Raw genomic sequence first — 22176 nt, forward strand, 5'->3', positions numbered from 1 at the left:
TTGTCCATAAACTGTTGGCAAAACACATTGTGTGTGGACATTCCACAGGTTTTGTCGACAAAACTCGCGAGTGTAACCGCAGCCTCATAGTATAGCTACTACGTAGTTTTTTTTTTTAAAACAAGCTCATACTGAACTGGAAAAGTCAAATAAAATGACTTTTAAATATCTTTTACCACATAAAGAGCCTGATTTTGCTTCTTGCGAAGTCAATGGGAAAAGCCCTAGTATTTCAGAACTGATTTCTAAAAGCTGGTTCCAATACCCATAGAAATCAGTGAAACACCTCCCACTTATCTGAATGGACTTTGAATTGGGGCCTAAATCAGCAATCTAGTATTAATGTATGGATAGTCACCCAAAATTACATCTATCAATCCCACATGAATTTTTTTTTCAAATATTTAATGTGTATGCCGCCAAACAAAAATATGTATGACAGAAAACTAGTCTCCTTACCTTAACTTTTATTTCTCATAATGGAAGGCATCCACACGTCTGGACATTAATCATGGATTAGATCTGTTCATTCCACCATAATGCAGGCAGAAAAATTCTACCCTGGAAGAAGATGTGGTATGAAATTTCAGGTGTATTGGTTTTGTTTATTTTTGTTAGTTAGGAGCAGGTGTCTATATGCAAACTGAGATCATAATGTGAAACAACTAAGTTTCTTCAGAGTGGAACTGCCCTTTAAATAAAGCATCTAAATAAAAATTACACCTTTTTCTTAGAGAGATCCATTTCACTTTGGTATAATGTGCATTCCTGCCTCTTTACTGTATTGACTAATATATATGCTTTCCCTACATTTGTGAGGCTGCATTGGAAAAGCAAACTGAATTTCTTCCTTCTGGTACATCAGTTGTTTCCTAAATTTCACTCATTAGGTGTCTGTGCAAAGTCATTTAAGATTGTGTGACTGCAGGGTAAAAGTGAACGAGTAACTCAGGCTAGTAGATTCTTCATTGCTGGTAATGGCACATGAGATGGAAAGAATTCAACTGTGCTTTCTGATCTCAGATGGAATTTGAGGGGTAGGAAATTAGCACCATTTCTGAATCACATGTGCTCACATTTGATACAGAAGCCAGAATTGATACATACACATTGATACACACACCAACAACGAAATCTCATTACACCATTTACATATGTATACATTCACTCTTCAAAAGGCATTGAGAATTCCATAAAAAGTTATTGCACTGTGTTTTCAGAACTAATGAATTCAGGTTTTCAAGTAGGAAAAAAATAATTTTTCTCTGTCAATAATCTTGATTTACTAAGTATATTTGTATTATTTTTACTACAGGAAACTGACAGGAAGCTATGACGAGAAGCTCTCAAAGTTCAACAAAAACTAGATTTTTGTTTAATATTTTAAAAACAATGGTTAAGGCCTTTACACACCATAGTTACTCATTACTGAACTAATTCTGAAGACTTGCCAACACTTGCTTTCTGGATAATACTGTACTCAGAGAAAAGTAAATATGGGGTTAGTTATTACATTTGTTGTTCTAATACTTTAATAGCTTATTGTTCACTCTTGGTTGCTTCAGCAAGATAAAACATTGAAAAACAGCGTTTCCTGACAGGAAGTGAATTCCCTCTGGGTGTCACAGGACTGCGGCCAAGATCTCTGCTTCACAGAAGGAGCGGCAGCCCTCTTCTGTGGGTTTCAGAATGACACAGAAATCATGGTTTTAGTTTATTAAACAAACGATGTAGTCTGTGAATACTGCAACTCAAGATGAAATATTTTGCAGGCCTTACATTTAAGTACACTTATGCTATCAATCTTGGGGCATTCCCAGTTTTAGTTATTCTCCATATGTTACATTTAAGGACGAAGCTCAGACCTGACTTCTAGAATTTAGTGACAACGATTCTCAGCCTATATTACTTCCATAGGACAATCTGAGATGTGGATTTGAATGTTAAAATACTGGATGGCACAAAACTTAGCCAAATTATTAGTACGGAATACAATTTAATCACACAGTACATTTTTATAGGTAACATTGCTATTGTAATAAACTTAACATATGCTTTAGATTTAGACATACAAAAGGGAAGGGTAAGAATACCTAAACAGACATATTAATCCAACAGTATACTGATAAGATCAAAAAGTTGCTTATTAGAAATTTTCATCTAAATTCTGTCTTCCAATTAGCAAGCACTTTACAGATAATTAATATCCCTCTAACAAGACCTCTGACTATCTGCCATAAATACAGTAATAATGAAAATGTCTTCTGTCTCCATTAAATTTACCAGAAACATTTTAAAGGTTCATCCTCACTTATACGCACACGACTCATTAGTTGAATTTGCCTCATTTACATTAAAATCAACGGCAGAATAAATGCCAGCAATTGCTTAACTAAACTGCAGTGTGCCCGAGATGTAGCATGCACTTCTAAAGAAAGCAAAACTTGCTGCAAACTCCCTTGCTGGAAGTCTGCATCACTACAATGTGGAATTTGCACAGAATTAATATTCCCTGTAGATTTCCTCCCTATAAGATTTATTATTTCTACCAAAATGCTTTCTTTCTGTTTTACCCACCAAGGGTTGACAGTGGAAGCCCCAGGCACACAAGAACCTGTACATCATCTCAGTGAAGGGGACCAAGAAGAACCTGAACAGGCTGCCAGCTGCTGGTGTAGGCAATATGTCGATGGCTACTGACAAGAAGGGTAAGCCTAAGCTCAAGAAGAAGGTGCACCAGGCAGCAGAAACCATATCAGAGAAAAGATGGTTTATTCTATTTTGAAGACAATGCAGGAGTGATAGTAAACAAAGGGGAAATGACAGGCTCAGCAGCCACATACCCCATCACTAAGGAGTACAATAATAACATGTTTGAGAAAAATTATACAGAATTTTAAGCTATTCTGTGTGCAGAATTTTTAATTTTTTGATACCTAATTTCCCCAGGGAGTACAGGGAACTAAAATAGAAAATTCTTTCACAGAAGTTTCCCAATCAGCGTGCTCTATCTATGCTGCCGTACAGAAACTCTGAACTTTGGGGAGTGAGGATGCTCCTCTGCAGCATTTGTTTTGTGATAAAATTAACACTAACCAAACAAAAAGCAGATGGCAATCAAAGATGAGAATGAAGAAGTGCTCATGAACAGAGAGAATATTGTGCAGTGATGGACGAGATATTGCACCATTCTATACAAAGCACAATTGGACCCGAGTGTCTCAGAGAGACTGACTGAAGAACTGAAAGAGATATCTCCACCGAGCATCGAGACTGAGACCAATATTTCGAAGGAAGAAGTAGAAAAAGCAGTGAAAGGACTAAAGAACAAGAGCCCCGGAAATGATAAGATCATGGGAGGGATGATCAAATACGGCAGAGAAAGCGTGATTCAGAAAATACACCGACTATGTAATGTAGCATGGAAAGAAGGAAAGGCGCATAAGGAATGGACAAGATCTGTGCTAGTGACAATACCCAAGAAAGGAAGTACATTGGAGTGCAAGAATTACAGAATGATTGCCTTAATGAATCATCTAGGCAAGGTGCTGATGATGATACTGAGAGACCAAGATCACAGATAGAAGAACATATAGCATACAAGCAAGTGGGGTTCAGAAAAGATAGAAGTACCATACAGCAGATATTGGCACTAAGACTTATAGCAGAAAAAGCTTGACAAAAGAACAAGAACATATACACTTGCTTCATCGATTTTCAAAAGGCATTTGACAGTATAGATCAGAAAGTGACTTGGGCGGTGTTGGAGTCATATGGAGCGGATAGCAGACTGATATGGTTGTTGAAGGATATCAATGACAATGTGGAAGCAGTGGTGAGAATACGCGAGGAGTTGGGAAGTTGGCTTAAAACAAGTAGAGGTACGAGACAAGGAGATCCAATATCGCCAAGTATCTTCATCGCACATCTGGAGAGAGTGATGGACAAGATCAAGGAAGAGGTAGAAGAGGTATCTGTGCATGGGAAAAGAATTAACAACTTGAGGTTCGTGGATGATACAGTTATCATTGAGGAAGATGAGAAGCTAGCGAAAATGATGCAGGTGCTAAATGAAGAAGGGAAGCGGTAGAGACCGATTATGAAAAAATGGTATTTGGAGAAAAGGAAATAGGAAGAAAGATCAGTGTCGATGGTATTGAACTAGAAAATGCAGAGAAGGCCACATATCTCGGGAGCAACATAATGTACGATCTAGACTGTAAGAAGAAAATAGCGACTAGAACAGCGAAAGCAAGAGCAAGTTTGAAGGCGATGGATAAGATCTGGAAAAGCAAATCAATTAGCTTAGGAATGAAGCTGAGCATCTTAAACATGTGTATTCAGCAGCATGTGGTACGGATGTGAGACATGGGTGATAACGAAAGATTCTAAAAGAATATTGGCATTCGAAAGGAGTTGTTATGGAAAGATTCTGAGAATAGGATGGATGCAGAAGGTCACCAATGAGGAATTATATAGAAAGACACAACCAAAAGAGAGCCTGCTGCAGAAGGTTATAAAATGGAAGCTACAACTATTTGGGCATATTTGCTGAATGAACGACGAACAAAAAATCAAGACCCTGGTATTTGGCATAATGGAAGGTTCGAATAGGAGAGGCAGACCCCACAGAGAATGGAGAGATAATACAGTAGATTGGTGTGGAGCTAATCTACAGATACTAAGCCACTCTGCACTGGATGGAAATAGAGATAGAGGCATCAGACTCCAATGGCACTGAGCCCGTGGTTACTGATTATGATGATGAAACGAAAAGGCTTTCCGGCAATACAAGTGTGTGTGTGTGTCTCTCTCTCTCTCTCTCACACACACACACACACACACAAAATTAAAAAAAAATTGATTCACACACCCCCTCCCCCAAGTATATTTTTTTAAAAATTGATTCACCCTACAGCAAGCCTCATGGCAGGTACATTCCAGCTTCTGTAACCATGTAAATTTATTGGCAGGATGGTAGGGTAAAGTTCACCTCTCAGGCTGCTTCTTCAGCACCAATCAGCAAAGTCTAGTTATGTCAATTTATGCCACTTTCAGTGCTCAATGAAGCAAGGAAATGGATTAGAATGCTGGACTGTGGAAACAATGCTAAACAGCTATGCCAAAACTGAGTATTAAACTCCCAGGCTCTGCTTCACATGCCTGCCTTCGTAAAAGTTAGTGGAATGAAGTTTAAAAAACTGAGTATAAAAAGTAAAACCTATTTCCAGATGTTCAAATAAAATTTGCCTGTAGGAAATGCTTTAAATACATTTTTGCAAACAGAGATGTGTACTTTTAAATGCAGTTTTACAAGAATATGAAATTTAAAAGAAATTTAAAATCAGTTTTTGTTTTTAGAATCTGCTAGTAACACCTGAGCTTGCTTTTTACACACACACTTTTTACTGCAATCCTTCCAATGTTTAAGGCTATTTAAGAGCCCTCCAAACACACAACCTTCTCATAGATTTAAACCAGATTATACTCTGCTAATAATTCTCTATTTTCACAACTGGGCTACATCTACACGAGAAGGTTTTTCTAGCAAAACCAGGCTTTTGTCAGAAAAACCTGTGGAGTGTCTACACGCAAAATGCACTTTGTTGACAGTTTGTTCACATAACCCAGCACATCCACCAGCAGCATTATACCTCTCCCCGTTCAGGTATAACACCTTCGTTGACAGTGTTCTGTTAAGAAAACAGCCATGTAGACGCTCCAAGGCCCTTATGTTGAGAGACAGGACTTCCAGTTCCCCAGGCAGCCCTGTTTGCTGAGCTTCTGGTTGGCCCTTCTATCAAGAGAGCCACCAGGCAGTCTGGCCACTCTGTCAATACAGCAGATTGCCATTTCGATCTGCATGTGTATGTAGATGCAAATTTGTCAACAGAAGTTTTGTGGGGAATCCCTTCTGACAATGTCTGTTAGCAGAGGCTTCTTGTGTAAAGGTACCTTTGCTGTGCACGTAAAGAGGGAGTATGTATACTATGACACTATTTTAATGCTGTGTATTATGTAATTTTGATTTAGTTCAGGATACATTCTCTTTTTACTCAGTCTTAAACACACCCATTTTGTATAATTGTTCATTTGTAACTATTAAAGGTAGCTTCAAAGCTCATCACAGTATTATAGACCAACTGAATTCTTTTCCAAGCTTAGGGTGGAAATACTCAACTTTTCACATGCACTACAAACAAGAGCCCCACATGGCTCCGACTGAAATAAAAGCTTCCATTTATTTAAATGGAAGCACAAGCAGATGCCATGGCCATAAAATGCCCCACAATGAACAGTAACAAGAAAGGGGAAAAAAATTTCAGCAGAAGAGGTAAATAAATTTACTGAATACTGACTCCATGGAGAAAACAATACTCCAGACGTAAAAATTCAACTCACCATTCACATCACTACATCATTGATAAAAACAATAATGTTCAAAAAAGGAGACTCAAAATATGCTTCAAATAATTTTTGCTGCCTCCCTCCCAAACTGCTCTGTCAAATACACAGCAGATACAACACAAAGCATCTTTATGGAAGGAATAAAAGGCTCTTTAAATGCTCTTTTTATTTTTTATTGAATGAACCCACTCTTACAAAGTTCATGCCACAATGTCTCGAGCTTCAGTATTGCCAGATCCTGGAGCTGTCAGACAGCTAATTATGATAAACCACATACAATTCAATCTAAAGTATGTATGCAATTTCTATACTGGATCAAGTAATAAGATAGTAACCTAGTGGTTGATTCAATGATACTTAACAGTAAGTAAAATGTTTACGACATTCTTCTGATTATTTTTCCCCCAAAGCAAGGAGAGCTTCACCCCTACTTACTGAAAACAATTCCCACTTTCAGTGCCACTTTCTTGCATGGAGAAACTAAGGAATTCCTTGCTGAGATACAAAGCTCAAAACTCCTCCCAACTATAGTACTGATCATTTCTGCAAGTCTACAATTGCTATAGAATTAACAAATCTAGACTGTTTCTCTTCACATAGAAGCAGAGATCCCATTGCTTAAAAAGTAATGTGATGGGATTTAACCATGTGATGGGAACTCCCTGAGTCACTATAGGGGCTCGTCTGCATACTTGGCTCAATCTAATTCTTGACCTTCCCCCCTACCCCTCCACTCTCTGATTTGCTCACCTTGATTACCTTTTTCTGATTTGTCCTCCTTGCTTACCGTTTTTGGTTCTCTGTGCCTTAAATATTGAGTCTGGTCTGGTCTGAAGAAGTGGGTCTTTCCCACGAAAGCTCACCTAATAAACTATTTTGCAAGTCTTTAAAGTGCTACTTTACTGCTTTTTGTTTTGAAAGACTCACAGAATTCATTTGCAAGTTTGGCAAGCAACTAATGGTAGAGGCACACCAGGAAATGGAAATTCCCCACCTAAAAACGTGGGCTTTTGCTCCTAACCTCCACAACTCTCAGGAACAGTGCATTTTCATACCCGTAAACCTTTAAGTTAGGCAGACAGGATAATAGAAGAAAATTGTCTGGGAAAGACTGCGTAGAAATTGGTCTTTTTAAGTTGAGCCTTTTCAGGTTTCACAAATCCTTCACTGCAATGAAAATTCTACCTTGTCTGCAAAATTATGTAGTATCTCAAACAGGAACACAAACATGTAATTGCTTTTAACAATAAATACAGCAGTCCTTTTATATGTTAATAAGTATTAGAGAGGTAGCCATGTTAGTCTGTATCTTCGAGTACAACAAGAAGTCCTGCGGCACCTTATAGACTAACAGATATTTTGGAACGTAAGCTTTCGTGGGCAAAGACCTGCTTCATCAGATATGTTGACAGTTACTCAAAGCAGGGGTCAGCAACCCCTAGCATGAGTGCTGAGAGTGGCACATGAGTTGATTTTCATTGGCACATGAGGTGGGAGTTCAGCCCTGCCGCTCTTCCTTCCATGCATCTTAATTTATTATTGAAGCTGTTATAAGTACTGTAGGACTATTAGAGACTTTAAAAAGGATCACTGGCACTTGGACAGTATATAGAAGTTAAAAGGTCACATTTCAGCACTCCGCCTTGGAAAGGTTGCTGATCCTTGCCCTAAAGCAACATCCAGTATTGGTATTTGTCAGGCAAAATATACATAATAAATCAAACTGATAGGGATTTACAAAAAAAGGAACACAAGACAAAAAAATGACAAAGCTGTCTGGTGAAAACTCCCCAGATACATATCATTCCAAAGCAAACAATTTTTTGTTTTAAACCACAGAACAGTTCTTTATTACCCAAACACCACCCACTCTTCCAAATAAACAAGTGATCCACCGTTGTGTAAAAATCTCAATTGTTTCCATAAGCCTTATTACCTACCAAAAAAGTACTTAACGTGAAATATCTACTACAGCAGGCTCAAAAATACATGCACATTTAAAATAAAATAACTCTGTATCTGTACAAATATGTAAAACAAGTTTAAGAATAAATTTGCACAGATAAATTACTTTTCATGACTTAAAATGCTTTATTCTACTCTTTACTGCGGCTGTCCTCAACATTCTTAATCTTACTGTAGTTCTCACAATCAAAGATTTTGGTCCAAATTCTGCCACCCCCTACTCACAGTGAGCAGCACCTCACATTATTTTGTTCGTCTTTAAAGTGCTACTTCACTAAGTTAAGCTTGTTTCATTTGGGAAATCAGAATAAGCTATACTGGCAAGCCTGTTCTAATGTGGACTAATCCTAAAAATCCTTTTGGTGAATTTAAACAAATATTATAAATAGTGGGGAAAAAGCGTCTTTGGAATCTACAGGGTGGAAACTAGCAAAATATTTACTTTACAATCCATATCATATTTTTCCACTGATTTTAGCATTAAATCACCTTCAGTTTTTGGAAGCTGCTCTTGAATCTGATTTTTCATTTGCCATCTTTAGAGGGAAGGCTGACAAGCCTTTGGTTTGGCATGCAATGTTGATAATGTGTGGCTTTTCGACGACATGATAATATTAGAATCTCCCAATCCCTCTTAGTACAGAACGTTCTTGACTTTAAACAATTACATTTGTGTGACTGTCATATCTGAATGTATTAGAGTCATCCAATTGCAATTACTGCTTCAAGACTACAAATATAGAAGTATGATTTTCAAAACTACCAATTTTTGATGCCCAATTAAAGCCCTCCCATAAACTACTTTATTTTAAGAAAATGTTGAGCGCTCACCCTCAAACCCCTTTAAGGCTTTTCAAGAAGTCACTCAGTCACCATTGTACCTTTGAAAATCTTGGCTGGTTTTGGCAATACATTTTTTACTTAATAGCATTGCTTCTTAGAGTTCAGGAGAGAGCTTTGTATGTTGCATTTCAGCCCAAACATACAATTTCAGTAAGCTTGGATTATTATTGCTGAAAAGGTCTGTGTTGTTTGCAGAGTTGAAAAAACTTGCCTTTCACAGCTGCAAAGGAAATGGCAAGAGAAGAAAACACACAGTCGGTATATATCAGCAATTAATTCCATCCACAACTGTCCAGCTGTTTGCACATGGAAGAATCAGCCTGTTTCCTTTAGGGACTTCTGCCACTGAAAACTGATACTGCACTTTCAGAGATGCAGGCTGTTTGTAACATGTTTGGAATGTGCACTAGATTACAGAAAGTTGAAGAAAAAATGAAAACCAGATCTGATTCTCTTTACGTCTTGCCAACATATTGCATATCTACATTAAGATAAAGTTCTCATCCCTTGCCTCCCATTCCCCAGATGAGAATGGAAAACTGCCAGTAAAGCTAGATTAAGTGTGTAGAATGGACACTATTGTGGCTTACTGGCAAAGAAAAGGTGAGACATTCTCAGGAATCCACATGTCCATAGCATGCTAAATTCAGCCAAGATATTAGTATTTTATACCTAATTCCCAAATTGGTAGATTTCAAGGCATCTCATTACAGGAGGTCAGTTTGCATGGGACCAACAGTTTCACCATGGAAATGCATATAATCTCTGGTTATCATACACAGTCAAGTTATACACAAACCATACTTTGCCAACTGGAACTAACTCACTATGCTCCATATGTAGTGTCTCTCTTTATTTAACAGCATGGGTTCTTAGAGGCTGGGGAGATGTACACTATGCTATTATTCATGAAAAGAAGGCCTAGAACAAAAAGTGTTGACAGTTCAGAAACATTTCAATTTCACAATTTCAAAAGACAATGTTAAGCAGTAAGAAGTAATTGCCAAAACACTTCCACAATTTGAGAGAAGTGTGCTTTAATTTTAAAAGATCAAGTAGTACTAGTTTGTATGTGTTACTGGATTCAAGTTGTTAGGTGACTTACAGATTGTGTACCAGAGGGTTTGAGAACATGCAGAAGTGGGGCAAGAAACCTAAAAAGAGAAGTTACTCACCTGTAGTAACGATGGTTCTTCGAGATGTGTCCCCGTGGGTGCTCCACAATAGGTGTCGGGCTCGCCCAGCGCCGCAGATGGGAAATCTTCCAGCAGCTTCTCCTGGATTGCGCATGCGCCGGCGCGCGCCACTCCCCCACACGCCCTCAGCCACGTGCGCGATCCGGTCCCCGCCACTTCCTTGACCAACCACCTCGAATGCTCCCGAAAAACACTAGACAGAGATCCAAAGCGGGGAGGATGGGCGGGTGGTGGAGCACCCACGGGGACACATCTCGAAGAACCATCGTTACTACAAGTGAGTAACTTCTCTTTCTTCTTCGAGTGGTCCCCGTGGGTGCTCCACAATAGGTGACTACCCAGCAGTAACCCAAGTAAGGAGGTGGGTAATCGGTTTATGTGCAGCTTGCCTTCGAGAGGACTGCTGTCGACAGACGAGTATCCTCTTCGAATACCCGATGTAGGGCATAATGCTTGGCGAAGGTGTTGTAGGATGACCAGGTCGCCGCTCTATAGATGTCTTTTAGCGCAATGCCCTTGAAGAAGGCTGTTGACGCCGCCTCCGCCCTGGTGGAGTGAGCCCTAGGCGGGGCCAGCAAAGGGGTCTTTCGAAGCTCGTAGCACATTTTTATACAGGACACAATGTGCTTTGAGATAATCTGTGAAGAGAGACCTTCTCCTTTTGACCTGGGAGCGAGAGAGACTAGAAGCCTGTCCATTTTCCGGAAGGACTTAATTCTGTCTACGTAGAAGGCCAACACCCTCCTCACATCCAGGAGATGCAGGCGTGCCTCCTTGCTGGAGCTGTGAGGCTTCAGGTAAAACAAGGGTAAAACTATTGGTTCGTTAAGATGGAACTCCGAAGAAACTTTTGGAACGAAGGCTGGGTGCAGCCTTAAGGTTACTGCCTCCTTTGAGAATACTGTGCATGGCGGCATTGCCATCACTGCTGCAAGCTCGCTCACTCTGTGGGCTGATGTAATTGCAAGGAGGAAGGTTGTTTTCATCGTAAGGAGACGTAGGGGAACTGTGGCTAATGGTTCGAAAGGTGGACCCGATAGCGTGCTGAGCACCAAGTCCAAATTCCACGATGCTGGAAGCGGTTTCCGAGGAGGGTACAGATTTACCAGCCCCTTCAAGAACCTTGCAATGATAGGATGTGCGAATACAGTGGGCCCTTCCTCTGTATGCCGAAAGGCTGATATAGCGGCCAGGTGGACCTTTAGCGAGGATAGAGAAAGCCCGCCTCTTCTGAGGTCCAATAAGTATTCTAGTATTACAGGTATAAGAACATTAAGGGGAGCTAACTGCTTGGCGGAACACCAGGCTGTAAATCGAGTCCATTTCTGCTTGTAAGTCCTCCTGGTGGAGGTCCTTCGGCTACATTCCCGGACTAGTTGTACTCCCTCCGTACACATGCTCTCTAATGAGCTGAGCCATGGATTAGCCGTGCTTGTAGGCGCAGACCCTGAGGGTGCGGGTGTACTATGGACCCCTGAGTCTGCGTGAGTAAGTCCGGCGCCACCGGTAGAGGAAGCGGTGGGCGGTCCGACATGCGCAGAAGCAAGGGAAACCACTGCTGCCGATCCCAAGTTGGGCCTATGAGTATCATGCGAGCTCTCTCCCTTCTGGCTTTCTGCAGAACCTTGTGGGTAAGCGCTGTGGGGGGAAACACGTAAAGTAGGGGGCCCCTCCATGAAACCATAAATGCGTCCCCCAGGGACCCGTGCCCCACTCCTGCCCTGGAGCAGTACTGGGGACACTTCTTGTTGTACTGAGTGGCAAACAGATCGATCTGGGGAAACCCCCCATGTACGAAAAATGCGCCGTAGCAGATCGGAGCGGATCTGCCATTCGTGCGTGAGTGCGAAGCGCCTGCTCAGCCGATCTGCTTTAACATTGTGGGCGCCCGGCAAGTACGAGGCTTTCAATGTTATGTTGTTGGCGATGCACCAGTTGCACAATCGGACTGCTTCCGCACATAGGGCATGGGATCGTGCTCCTCCTTGTCAATTGATGTAAAAAATACTGGAGGTATTGTCGGTATTGATCCCGACTACTTTGCCATGAAGGTAATCTCGAAAATGTTTGCAGGCATTGAACACTGCTCTGAGCTCCAGTATGTTAACATGCAGTGTCTGTTCCGCAGAGGACCACAGCCCTTGCATCACCTTGTCGCCAGTGTGCGCTCCCCATCCTATGTGGGAGGCGTCGGTAGTAAAAAAAAAAAAAATAGAAATTAGTGGTTGGTGAAAGGGCACCCCCACTGCCAGATTCTTGGGGTTTTCCCACCACGCCAGGGATCTAAGCACCTCTGTCGTGGGCGACACTACCCTGTGGACAGTGTGGGATGCCGGTTCGTAAACACTCGCCAGCCAATGCTGCAGGCTTCGCATGTGTAACCTGGCATTCTGTACCACAAACGTCGCTGCCGCCATGTGGCCCAGCAGCTGCAAGCACGTTAAGACTGGCACCGTGGGGCTGTATGTGATGACTTGCACCAGCGAACTGATGGCGTGGAAGCGGGCATCGGGCAGGTACACCCTTGCTGTGATAGAGTTTATGCGCGCCCCTATGAACTCTATATCTTGTGTGGGTTCGGTCTTTGACTTTGCGAGGTTGATAACTAGGCCCAGCGAAGAAAACGTGTCCGCTGTGACGTGTATCATGCGTAAAGACCTCTGCCTTCGAGGCCCCTTTCAGCAGGCAGTCGTCCAGATATGGGAAAATAAACACCCCCTGTCTGTGCAGGTAGGCTGACACCACTGCCAGGGTTTTGGTAAAGACTCTGGGGGCCGAGGAGAGGCCGAACGCAAGAACCCTGTACTGGAAGTGCTCCTTGCCGACCGTGAAGCGGAGGAAGCGTCTGTGTGCCGGATGGATTGTTATATGAAAGTAAGCATCTTGTAAGTCGAGGGCTGCAAACCAGTCTCCATCGTCCAGTGCCGTGAGTATTGAGGGAACGGTGATCATCCAAAAACGTTGCTTGCTCAAGTAACGGTTGAGGCTCCGAAGATCTAAGATGGGCTTCCAGCCTCCTGTTTTCTTCTCTGTTAGGAAGTAGCGTGAATAAAAACCTCTCCCCTGGAATTGTTCCGGCACTCTTTCCACTGCCCCTATGAACATAAGGTGATCCACCTCCTGCTTGAGCCTCACCTCGTCAGCAGCGTCCCTGAGGTGAGGCCTGGCGGGAGGCTTCATTGGTGGGAGCGACTGGAAGGGGATCGTGTAACCCGTGGCTATGATCTCCAGCACACATTTGTCTGTGGTGATATTTTGCCATTAGGAGTGGAACGGTCTGAGGAGATGATGGACCATGAGATGAGAGTGGCATTGAGCGATGGTGTTGATAGTGCAGCCCCCGACATACCCGTCAAACTTGTTGCCTTTGGGCCGGTCCCGAGGGCGTACTGCTTTGTTGAGAACGTCGCCTGGGAGTTCTGTACTGTTGCTGCTGTTGATGGCGCCCTTGGTCGTAGCCCTGTTGATATTGAGCACGCTGTGGTTGGTAAGCGTAGCGTCTTTGCTGAGGATAAAATTTTTTCTTCCTGTATGGGGGAGTATAAATGCCCAAGGTTCTAAGTGTAGCTCTCGAGTCCTTACTGGAGTGGAGGACCGAGTCGGTTGAGTCTGCAAACAGCTTTTGCGTATCAAAGGGAAGGTCCATGATCTTCGCCTGTAGGTCCCTAGGGATACCAGACATCTGGAGCGAGGATTCTCTACGCATGACCACTGCTGTAGCCATTGAGCGTGCCGCCGTGGCAGCCACGTCCAGGGCAATCTGGACTCCCGTCCGCGATGTTGCGTAGCCCTCTTGAACAATCGCCTTTAACACCAGCTTTTTGTCTTCCGGAAGTGAATCCATGAGGGGAGTAAGTCTGGAGTAATTATCAAAATTATGGTTTGCTAGGTGTGCCGCATAATTTGCCATTCTCAATAGCAGGGTAGAAGAGGAATATACCTTCCTGCCAAACAGCTCTAGCTTCTTAGCATCTTTGTCCGATCCCCCCGATTTATACTGAGAAGCCTTCGACCTCTGCTGGGACGATTCGACCACCAAAGAATTTGGTTGTGGGTGACTAAAGAGGAACTCCATGCTCTTTGCCAGAACGAAGTACTTCTTATCCGCTCTCTTGTTCGTAGGCGGGATAGAGGCCGGAGTCTGCCATATGGTAGTGGCTGACTCCATAATGGCTTCGTCCAGCAGAATAGGAATTTTGGACGGAGCCGGGCGTCTCAAATTTTTCAGGAGTTTGTGATGTTTCTCCTGCACCTCTGCCGTTTGAATGTCTTGCGTGAAAGCTACCCTTTTAAATAGCTCCTGAGATTGTTTAAGGTCATCCGGGGGGGAGACATCCCCGGGGGCCATGGCCTCATCTGGGGAGGATGAGGAGGAACCACTGGGGTAAACCTCCCTCGAACCCTCAGGCTCCTGCGGTCAATGATACACTTGCTCCCTGGAGGACTGTGAAGGAAAGTCTCAGGGTTCTAAAACTAACTCCCCTTGAGACAGCTGTGTTTCTGTCCCCGATCGAGAGTGTCCACGAGGGTACTGAGCGGCCGGGGTGGACCTGCCCCTGGCTGTAGGCCTGCAGTGTCTGTGTCCAGCATGATGAGGATGACCATAGCAGCATGGGCAAGGGTCCGGGGATGGAGACCTGGACCACCCACGGAGCGTGTACCCCTGATGTCTGGGAGAGCGAGACCTCCGCGACAACACAGATAGAGGTGAAACTGGCTTGTGATAGTACTCCAGGGGATACATTCCCAGAAATGGTGAAGGTGGCCCAAGCCATGGTGACATTGGTTGGAGGAATGGAGAAGCAGGTTCTGGATAAACCAGTGGAGACACAGGCCTTCGGTGTGGCGTCTGTATCACAGGGGGAGGGCTTGGTGCTAACAGCAGCGCAGCCCTGTTCGGAGATGGGCTGCGGTGCCGGGTTTTTGATTTCGCCTTGCCCCTCCCCTGCGGGGCTGGCACCGCCCCCTCCTGTGCCGGGGATCTCGGCCCCGCTGTCGGCGTCGCGCTCGGCACAACCAGCTGCGGTGCCGCACGGGTAACTTCCTCCGGTGCCTGCAGGCTCCGTGCCCGGGGCCCCTGCACCGTTGGTGCTGCGGGGGCCCGTGCCGCCTGCGGCGGTGCCGCCAGGTCCAGCGCTTGCCTCGCTGACGCTCTGGGCGCCGCATGTGCCGGCTGTTGTGTAACTGGAGGCTCAGCCTCTGCCACGTGCGCTGCCGCGCTGCTGCTTGCCCGAGTATGTGGCTGGGGGTTGTGTGCGCCGCTCGTCCTGCTCGCTGAACCTGCCGGCAAGGATCGAGCCAGGGAGAGTTTCCTCCGTTTCTGCACCGAGGGGGTCAGAGAAGCTGCCTTCCTCTTATGCAACCCAGAGAGCCCTTCTGTGTGAGGCTTCTCCGGCAAGTCCGACTGGAGCGCCTTATCAAACGAGAGCATTTTAAGCCTCATCTCTCTGTCCTTCCTGGCGTTGGCTGTGAGCTTAGCACAATGAGAACACTTCTGGGTAACGTGTGATTCCCCCAGGCAGCGGATGCATTCGTTATGCCCATCGGAGGCCGGCATAGCTTCGCAGCATGACTCACGCTTTTTAAAACCTGAACAGGCCATTGCGGTGAGTCCTTTACTGTTAATAGGGTACTTAGCACTTAATCCGTGCCTTTCCACCCCACATAGCGATCACCGGCCTGCGGGGCAGCGGGCGGCCTAAATGGCCTTCACGTCCGCTCTTCTCTTCTCTGCTCCTCTCTTTTAGTAACCAAAAACAACAATTTACATGTAGAAAACAACTATCTAGTCTGACTCGGGCCTTAGCCTGAGCGGATTCCGTCTGCAGCCGATGGTGGTTGAGAAGGAACTGGCGGGGACCGGATCGCGCACGTGGCCAGGGGCACGCGGGGGAGCAGCACGCGCCGGCGCATGCACAATCCAGGAGAAACTGCTGGAAGATTTCCGATCTGCGGTGCTGGGCGAGCCTGACACCTATTGTGGAGCACCCACGGGGACCACTCGAAGAAGAAAACAAGGTTACAGTAGTTTCAAGTGACGTTAGGACTTGCCTTGAGGAAATACTTTATATGGTAAATCTGCTCTGCCAAATGCAAATGACTAAGATATTCACTGCATCATTGTGTTTCTGCCAGAGGAAACAAAGACCGTAAAATATACAGTTGCACTTTAATATAACGTATCCTATATTAAAATAGTGCCTTTTTAAATGGCATATTTGTACAGTTCAGATACATGTTTCCAGAAGACTGACACCATCTCTGAAAGAGAGAGTAGAGGACTAACACAGCTTGAGAAATTTCAAAAACATTTCAACTTTTAACTGCTTACAATCTCCAATGGGATCTAATCACTCTATAGTTGACTGAGAAGGGGACGGGGGAAGAGAAAAAGTATGACTTGTTTATATTGCCTTCACTTATTCCCTTAAAGCCAAATCTGTCAGAAAGTTGTAAATGCAAGAGAACATTCGATCGCTCCAGTTTTAAATTATTCACTACCTATAGTCAGGTCATTTGTGATTATATTACAGGAGGAGTGGTCTCACAGTTAATGGGTATCAACATCCATTGCATGTCATAGCTCTCAGCTCTTCTTTTTTAGTGTGTTCATAAACCTTCCCAGATAAATGCTTTGGAGATTATATTTTTTCTAGGCTAGTCCCATCAGAGAATATTCCGGAAAGATTAAAAAAAAAAAAAGGCAAGCATAATGTGAAGCACAAATTTTAAGAACACTGCTTCCCATATGTTCCATGGGACTAACTAAACAGCGGTGGTATTAATTGCATTCAGGATGGTTTGACTAATCATAATGAAATCAAAGCAAAAGCTGGATCAGAAGGAAATTGTATTACTAGTTCTGAGCAGCGAAAGTCTTGTAATGCAAACATGCTAGATTATCAGAAATACCATAATTCAAAGTCAAAATGTAGCTGTACAAATACTGTGGGTGTTTTGAAATGCTTAAGCTTTATCATAAAGGTTACAATATCCCAGATTTCCAAAGAGGCTCAACAAAAGTTCTAAATCCCTGTAATTACTTAGAAGGTGGTAACGTTTCCTTAGGTGTGAGTTTTTTATTCCTCAACCTCAATTACCATTTAAATAGCATGCAGCATAATATGAAAATGTAGGTATATGGTAAAAATAAAAACTAATATACCATAGCCATTTCTCTACAACAGTTAAAACTTGCAATGATGCAGCAAAAATTCAGTGGAACCACCAAGATATACACGTCCTATTGAGTAGTCGCATAATATCACCCACAGTTTCACTCCTTCTTCTATGTGAAATTCTTCCTTGTGTGCAGTCCTTCCATGCACTACTTAAAGGCCCTTATATCTATTTTGGGACTGAAGTAGTAAATAGACCTTTGACAGCTTTGGCACAGGAAGGAATTTCACCCTGTTCATCCACCACCCACTTACTGCATCATGCCCGAGTTTAACTTATATCCTTCGAAGTCTAGACCTGTAATATTTATTTCCATCAGACACCTTGCATGCATTTGAGTGCTCAAAAATAATGGGCCTTGAATAGGCTGTACAATTGATACTACAAATAAGTTACATCGCTCATGCCAAAAAAAGGGGTGAATATGAACGAGCAACTATATATACAAGAATGGTTCAAGATCACTGAAATAGGGAAGCTGCTTGATAGTGCCCAGCAATACTAACATTACATAACAATTAAGGACACTGACTGAGTGCTCATACAGCATCCAACTGATGTGGTAAGGTGATTCAGGCGAGCAGCTTGCAATACTCGTTTTGCATCACCCAAAGAACTAATTAGATAACTTAAGGCCTGAAATGCAGGGGTAATCAAATTCTTATGTTTATATAAAATACATGTGCATGCACAAACACACACACACACACAACATTTTGCGCCATGGAAGTAGCATAACGTTTCCATGGCTAGGCATTGGAACTAAGATGGTAGCAAACTCTCAAATGATCGAGTGCAGCAACACAATCAATATCTTAAGCAAAATGGGAAACAAATTTGACTGGAATGTTTTCTTGGACAAATAAATTATGGGGCTAAGAATTCAGAGGAGGATACCATCTCCAAGAGAGCAATACTTACTCAGGGTGCTTTTGAAACGAGCTTCACTGTTATTGGTGACCAGAACGGGGGGAGGAAAAAAAAAAAGTCAATATGGTTAGAAAATCAATTTGGTTATATGTTTGTAGGCCAGAGTAAATTACTCTAAAATAAAAGGGCATGGGAGGCTAAGCAGTTGTTAAGGAGTTTTGCAAGCAAACTATAAAACTTTTGAGCATGACTGAAACCAAATCTATAGCTTAAAGATTTTTAGAGTTCTCTAATCCTTATATCAAAACAAAAATAAAAGACAAAACCAAGAGGTAAGTGGGCCGGAGGCGAGGGGGTGGGGGAGAGAGATAAAGAGAAGTTACTCACCTGCGGTAAGGATGGTTCTTCGAGATGTGTCCCCGTGGGTGCTCCACAATAGGTGTCGGGCTCGCCCGGCGCCGCAGATCGGAAATCTTCCAGCAGTCTCTCCTGGATCGCGCATGCGCCAGTGCGCGCCGCTCCCCCGCGCACCACCGGCCACGTGCGCGATCCGGTCCCCGCCAGTTCCTTGACCAACCGTCTCGGATGCTCCTGAAAAACATCAGACAGAGATCTGAAGAGGGGAGGATGGGCGGGTGGTGGAGCACCCACAGGGACACATCTCGAAGAACCATCGTTACCACAGGTGAGTAACTTCTCTTTCTTCTTCGAGTGGTCCCCGTGGGTGCTCCACAAATAGGTGACTACCCAGCAGTAACCCAAGTAAGGAGGTGGGTAATCGATTCATATGCAGCTTGCCCCCGAGAGGACTGCTGTCGACAGACGGGTATCCTACTCGAACACCCGATGCAGGGCATAATGCTTGGCGAAGGTGTTGTAGGATGACCAGGTCGCCGCTCTATAGATGTCTTTTAACGCGATTCCCTTGAAGAAGGCTGTGGATGTTGACGCCGCCACCGCCCTGGTGCAGTGAGCCCTAGGTGGGGCCAGCAAAGGGGTCTTTCGAAGCTCGTAGCACATTTTTATACAGGACACAATGTGCTTTGAAATTCTCGGTGAAGAGAGGCCTTCCCCTTTTGACCTGGGAGCGAGAGAGACTAGGAGCCTGTCCGTTTTCCGGAAGGACTTAGTTCTGTCTATGTAAAACGCCAACGCCCGTCTCACGTCTAGGAGATGTAGGCACGCCTCCTTGCTGGAGCTGAGAGGTTTTGGGTAAAACGAGGGTAAAACTATTGATTCGTTAAGATGGAACTCTGAGGAAACTTTTGGAATGAAGGCTGGGTGTAACCGTAAGGTTACCGCCTCCTTGAGAATACCGTGCAGGGCGGCGTTGCCATCACAGCTGCGAGCTCGCTCACCCTGTGGGCTGACGTAATCGCAAGGAGGAAGGTTGTTTTCATCGTAAGGAGTTGAAGGGGTACCGTGGCTAATGGTTCGAAGGGTGGTCCCGATAACGTACTGAGCACCAAGTCCAAATTCCAAGACAGCGGAAGAGGTTTTCAAGGGGGGTAAAGGTTTACCAGCGCCTTCAAGAACCTTGTGACGATAGGGTGGGTGAATACAGTGGGCTCTTCCTCTGTATGCCGAAAAACTGAAAGAGCAGCGAGGTGGACCTTTAGCGAGGATAGAGAAAGCCCGTCTCGTTTGAGGTCCAATAGGTATACTAGTATTACGGTTATAGGAACGTCAAGGGGAGCTTACTGCTTGGCGGAACACCAGGCTGTAAACAGAGTCCATTTCTGTTCATAAGTCCTCCTGGTGGAGGTCCTTCGGCTACACTCCAGGACTTGTACTCCCTCCGTACACGTGCTCTCTAAGGTGCTGAGCCATGGATTAACCATGCTTGTAGGCGCAGACCCTGAGGGTGCGGGTGCACTATGGACCCGAGCCTGCGTGAGTAAGTCCGGCACCACCGGTAGGGAAAGTGGTGGAAGATCCGACACGCGCAGAAGCAAGGAAAACCATTGTTGCCGGTCTCAAGTTGAGACTATGAGTATCATGCGAACTCTCTCCCTTCTGGCTTTCTGCAGAATCTTGTGGATAAGCGTTGTGGGGGGAAACGCGTAGAGTAGAGGGCCTTTCCATGAAATCATGAATGCGTTCCCCCACGGACCACCGCCCTATTCCTGCTCCGGGGCAGTACTGGGGACAATTCTTGTTGCACTGGGTGGCAAACAAATCAACTTGGAGAAACCCTCATGTACGAAATATGCGCCGTAGCAGGTCGGAGCGGATCTGCCATTTGTGCGTGAGTGCGAAGCACCTGCTCAGCTGATCTGCCTTCACATTGTGAGCGCCCGGCAAGTACGAGGCTTTCAACGTTATGTTGTTGGAAATGCACCAGCTGCACAATCGGACTGCTTCCGCACATAACGCACGGGATCATGCCCCTCCTTGTCGATTGATGTAGAACATAGTGGAGGTATTGATCCCGACTACTTTGCCATGCAGGTAATCTCGAAAATGTCTGCACGCGTTGAACACTGCTCTGAACTCCAGTATGTTTACATGCAGTGTCTGTTCCGCAGGGGACCATAGACCTGGCGTCACCTTGTCGCCGATGTGCGCTCCCCATCCTATATGGGAGGCAGCGGTAGTAAGAAAGATAGAAATTTGTGGTTGGTGAAAAGGCACCCCCACTAGCAGATTCTTGTGATTTTCCCACCACGCTAGGGATCTGCGCACCTCCGTCGTGGGCGACACTACCCTGTGGACAGTGTGGGATGCCGGTTTGTAAACGCTTGCCAGCCAATGCTGCAGGCTTCGCATGTGTAACTTGGCATTCTGTACCACAAACATCGCTGCCACCACGTGCCCCAACAGCTGCAGGCACATTAGGACCGGCACCGTGGGGCTGTACGTCAGAACTTGCACCAGGGAGCTGATGGCGCGGAAGCGGGCGTCGGGCAGGCCTACTCTTGTTGTGATAGAGTTTATGCGTGCCCCTATGAACTCTATATCTTGTGCGGGTTTGGTCTTTGACTTTGCGAGGTTGATAACTAGGCCTAGCAAAGTAAACGTGTTCGCGGTGACGCATATCATGCGTAAAGACCTCTGCCTTTGAGGCCCCTTTCAGCAGACAGTCGTCCAGATATGGGAAAATAAACACCCCGTCTGTGCAGGTAGGCTGATACCACTGCCAGGGTTTTGGTAAAGACTCTGGGGGCCGAGGAGAGGCCGAACGGAAGAACCCTGTACTGGAAATGTTCCCTGCCGACCGTGAAGCGGAGGAAGCGTCTGTGTGCCGGGTGGATTGTTATATGCAAGTAAGCATCTTGTAAGTCGAGGGCTGCAAACCAGTCTCCATCGTCCAGTGCCGTAAGTATGGAGGCAACTGTGATCATCCGAAAGTGTTGCTTGCGCAAGTAACGGTTGAGGCCCCGTAGATCCAAAATCAGCCTCCAGCCTCCTGTTTTCTTCTCTGTTAGGAAGTAGCGTGAATAAAAACCTCTCTCGGAATTGTTCCGGCACTCTTTCCACTGCCCCTATGAACATGAGGTGATCTACCTCCTGCTTGAGCCTCGCCTTGTGGGCAGCGTCCCTGAGATGAGGCCTGGTGGGAGGCTTCGTCGGTGGAAGTGACTGGAAAGGGATCGTGTAACCCGTGGCTATATTTTCTAGCACCCATTTGTCTGTGGTGATCTTTTGCCATTGGGAGAGGAACGGTTTGAGACGATGATGGAACATGAGATGAGAATGGCATTGAGCGATGGTG

The 22176-nt window shown here is 44.7% G+C and overlaps 1 protein-coding gene across 7 annotated transcripts in view; it reads right to left on the reverse strand.

Annotated features, from left to right (window-relative positions):
• The window catches only part of ADD3 (adducin 3), a 225006-nt gene that overhangs the window by 82457 nt on the left and 120373 nt on the right, over window positions 1-22176 (reverse strand). For 3 of the 7 annotated variants that reach the window (XM_074999207.1, XM_074999200.1, XM_074999202.1), the window contains exon 3: window positions 460-561. The exons of 3 other annotated variants lie outside the window; for them this stretch is intronic. The gene's annotated coding sequence lies outside the window, so the exon portion shown is untranslated. Of the gene's footprint in view, window positions 1-459; window positions 562-18848; window positions 18985-22176 lie in introns of those variants that run through there. One more of the 7 variants, XM_074999206.1, reaches the window with a different exon arrangement.

This window comes from Carettochelys insculpta, chromosome 7 (genome assembly GCF_033958435.1).
Source record: "Carettochelys insculpta isolate YL-2023 chromosome 7, ASM3395843v1, whole genome shotgun sequence".
Lineage (NCBI taxonomy): Eukaryota > Metazoa > Chordata > Testudines > Carettochelyidae > Carettochelys > Carettochelys insculpta.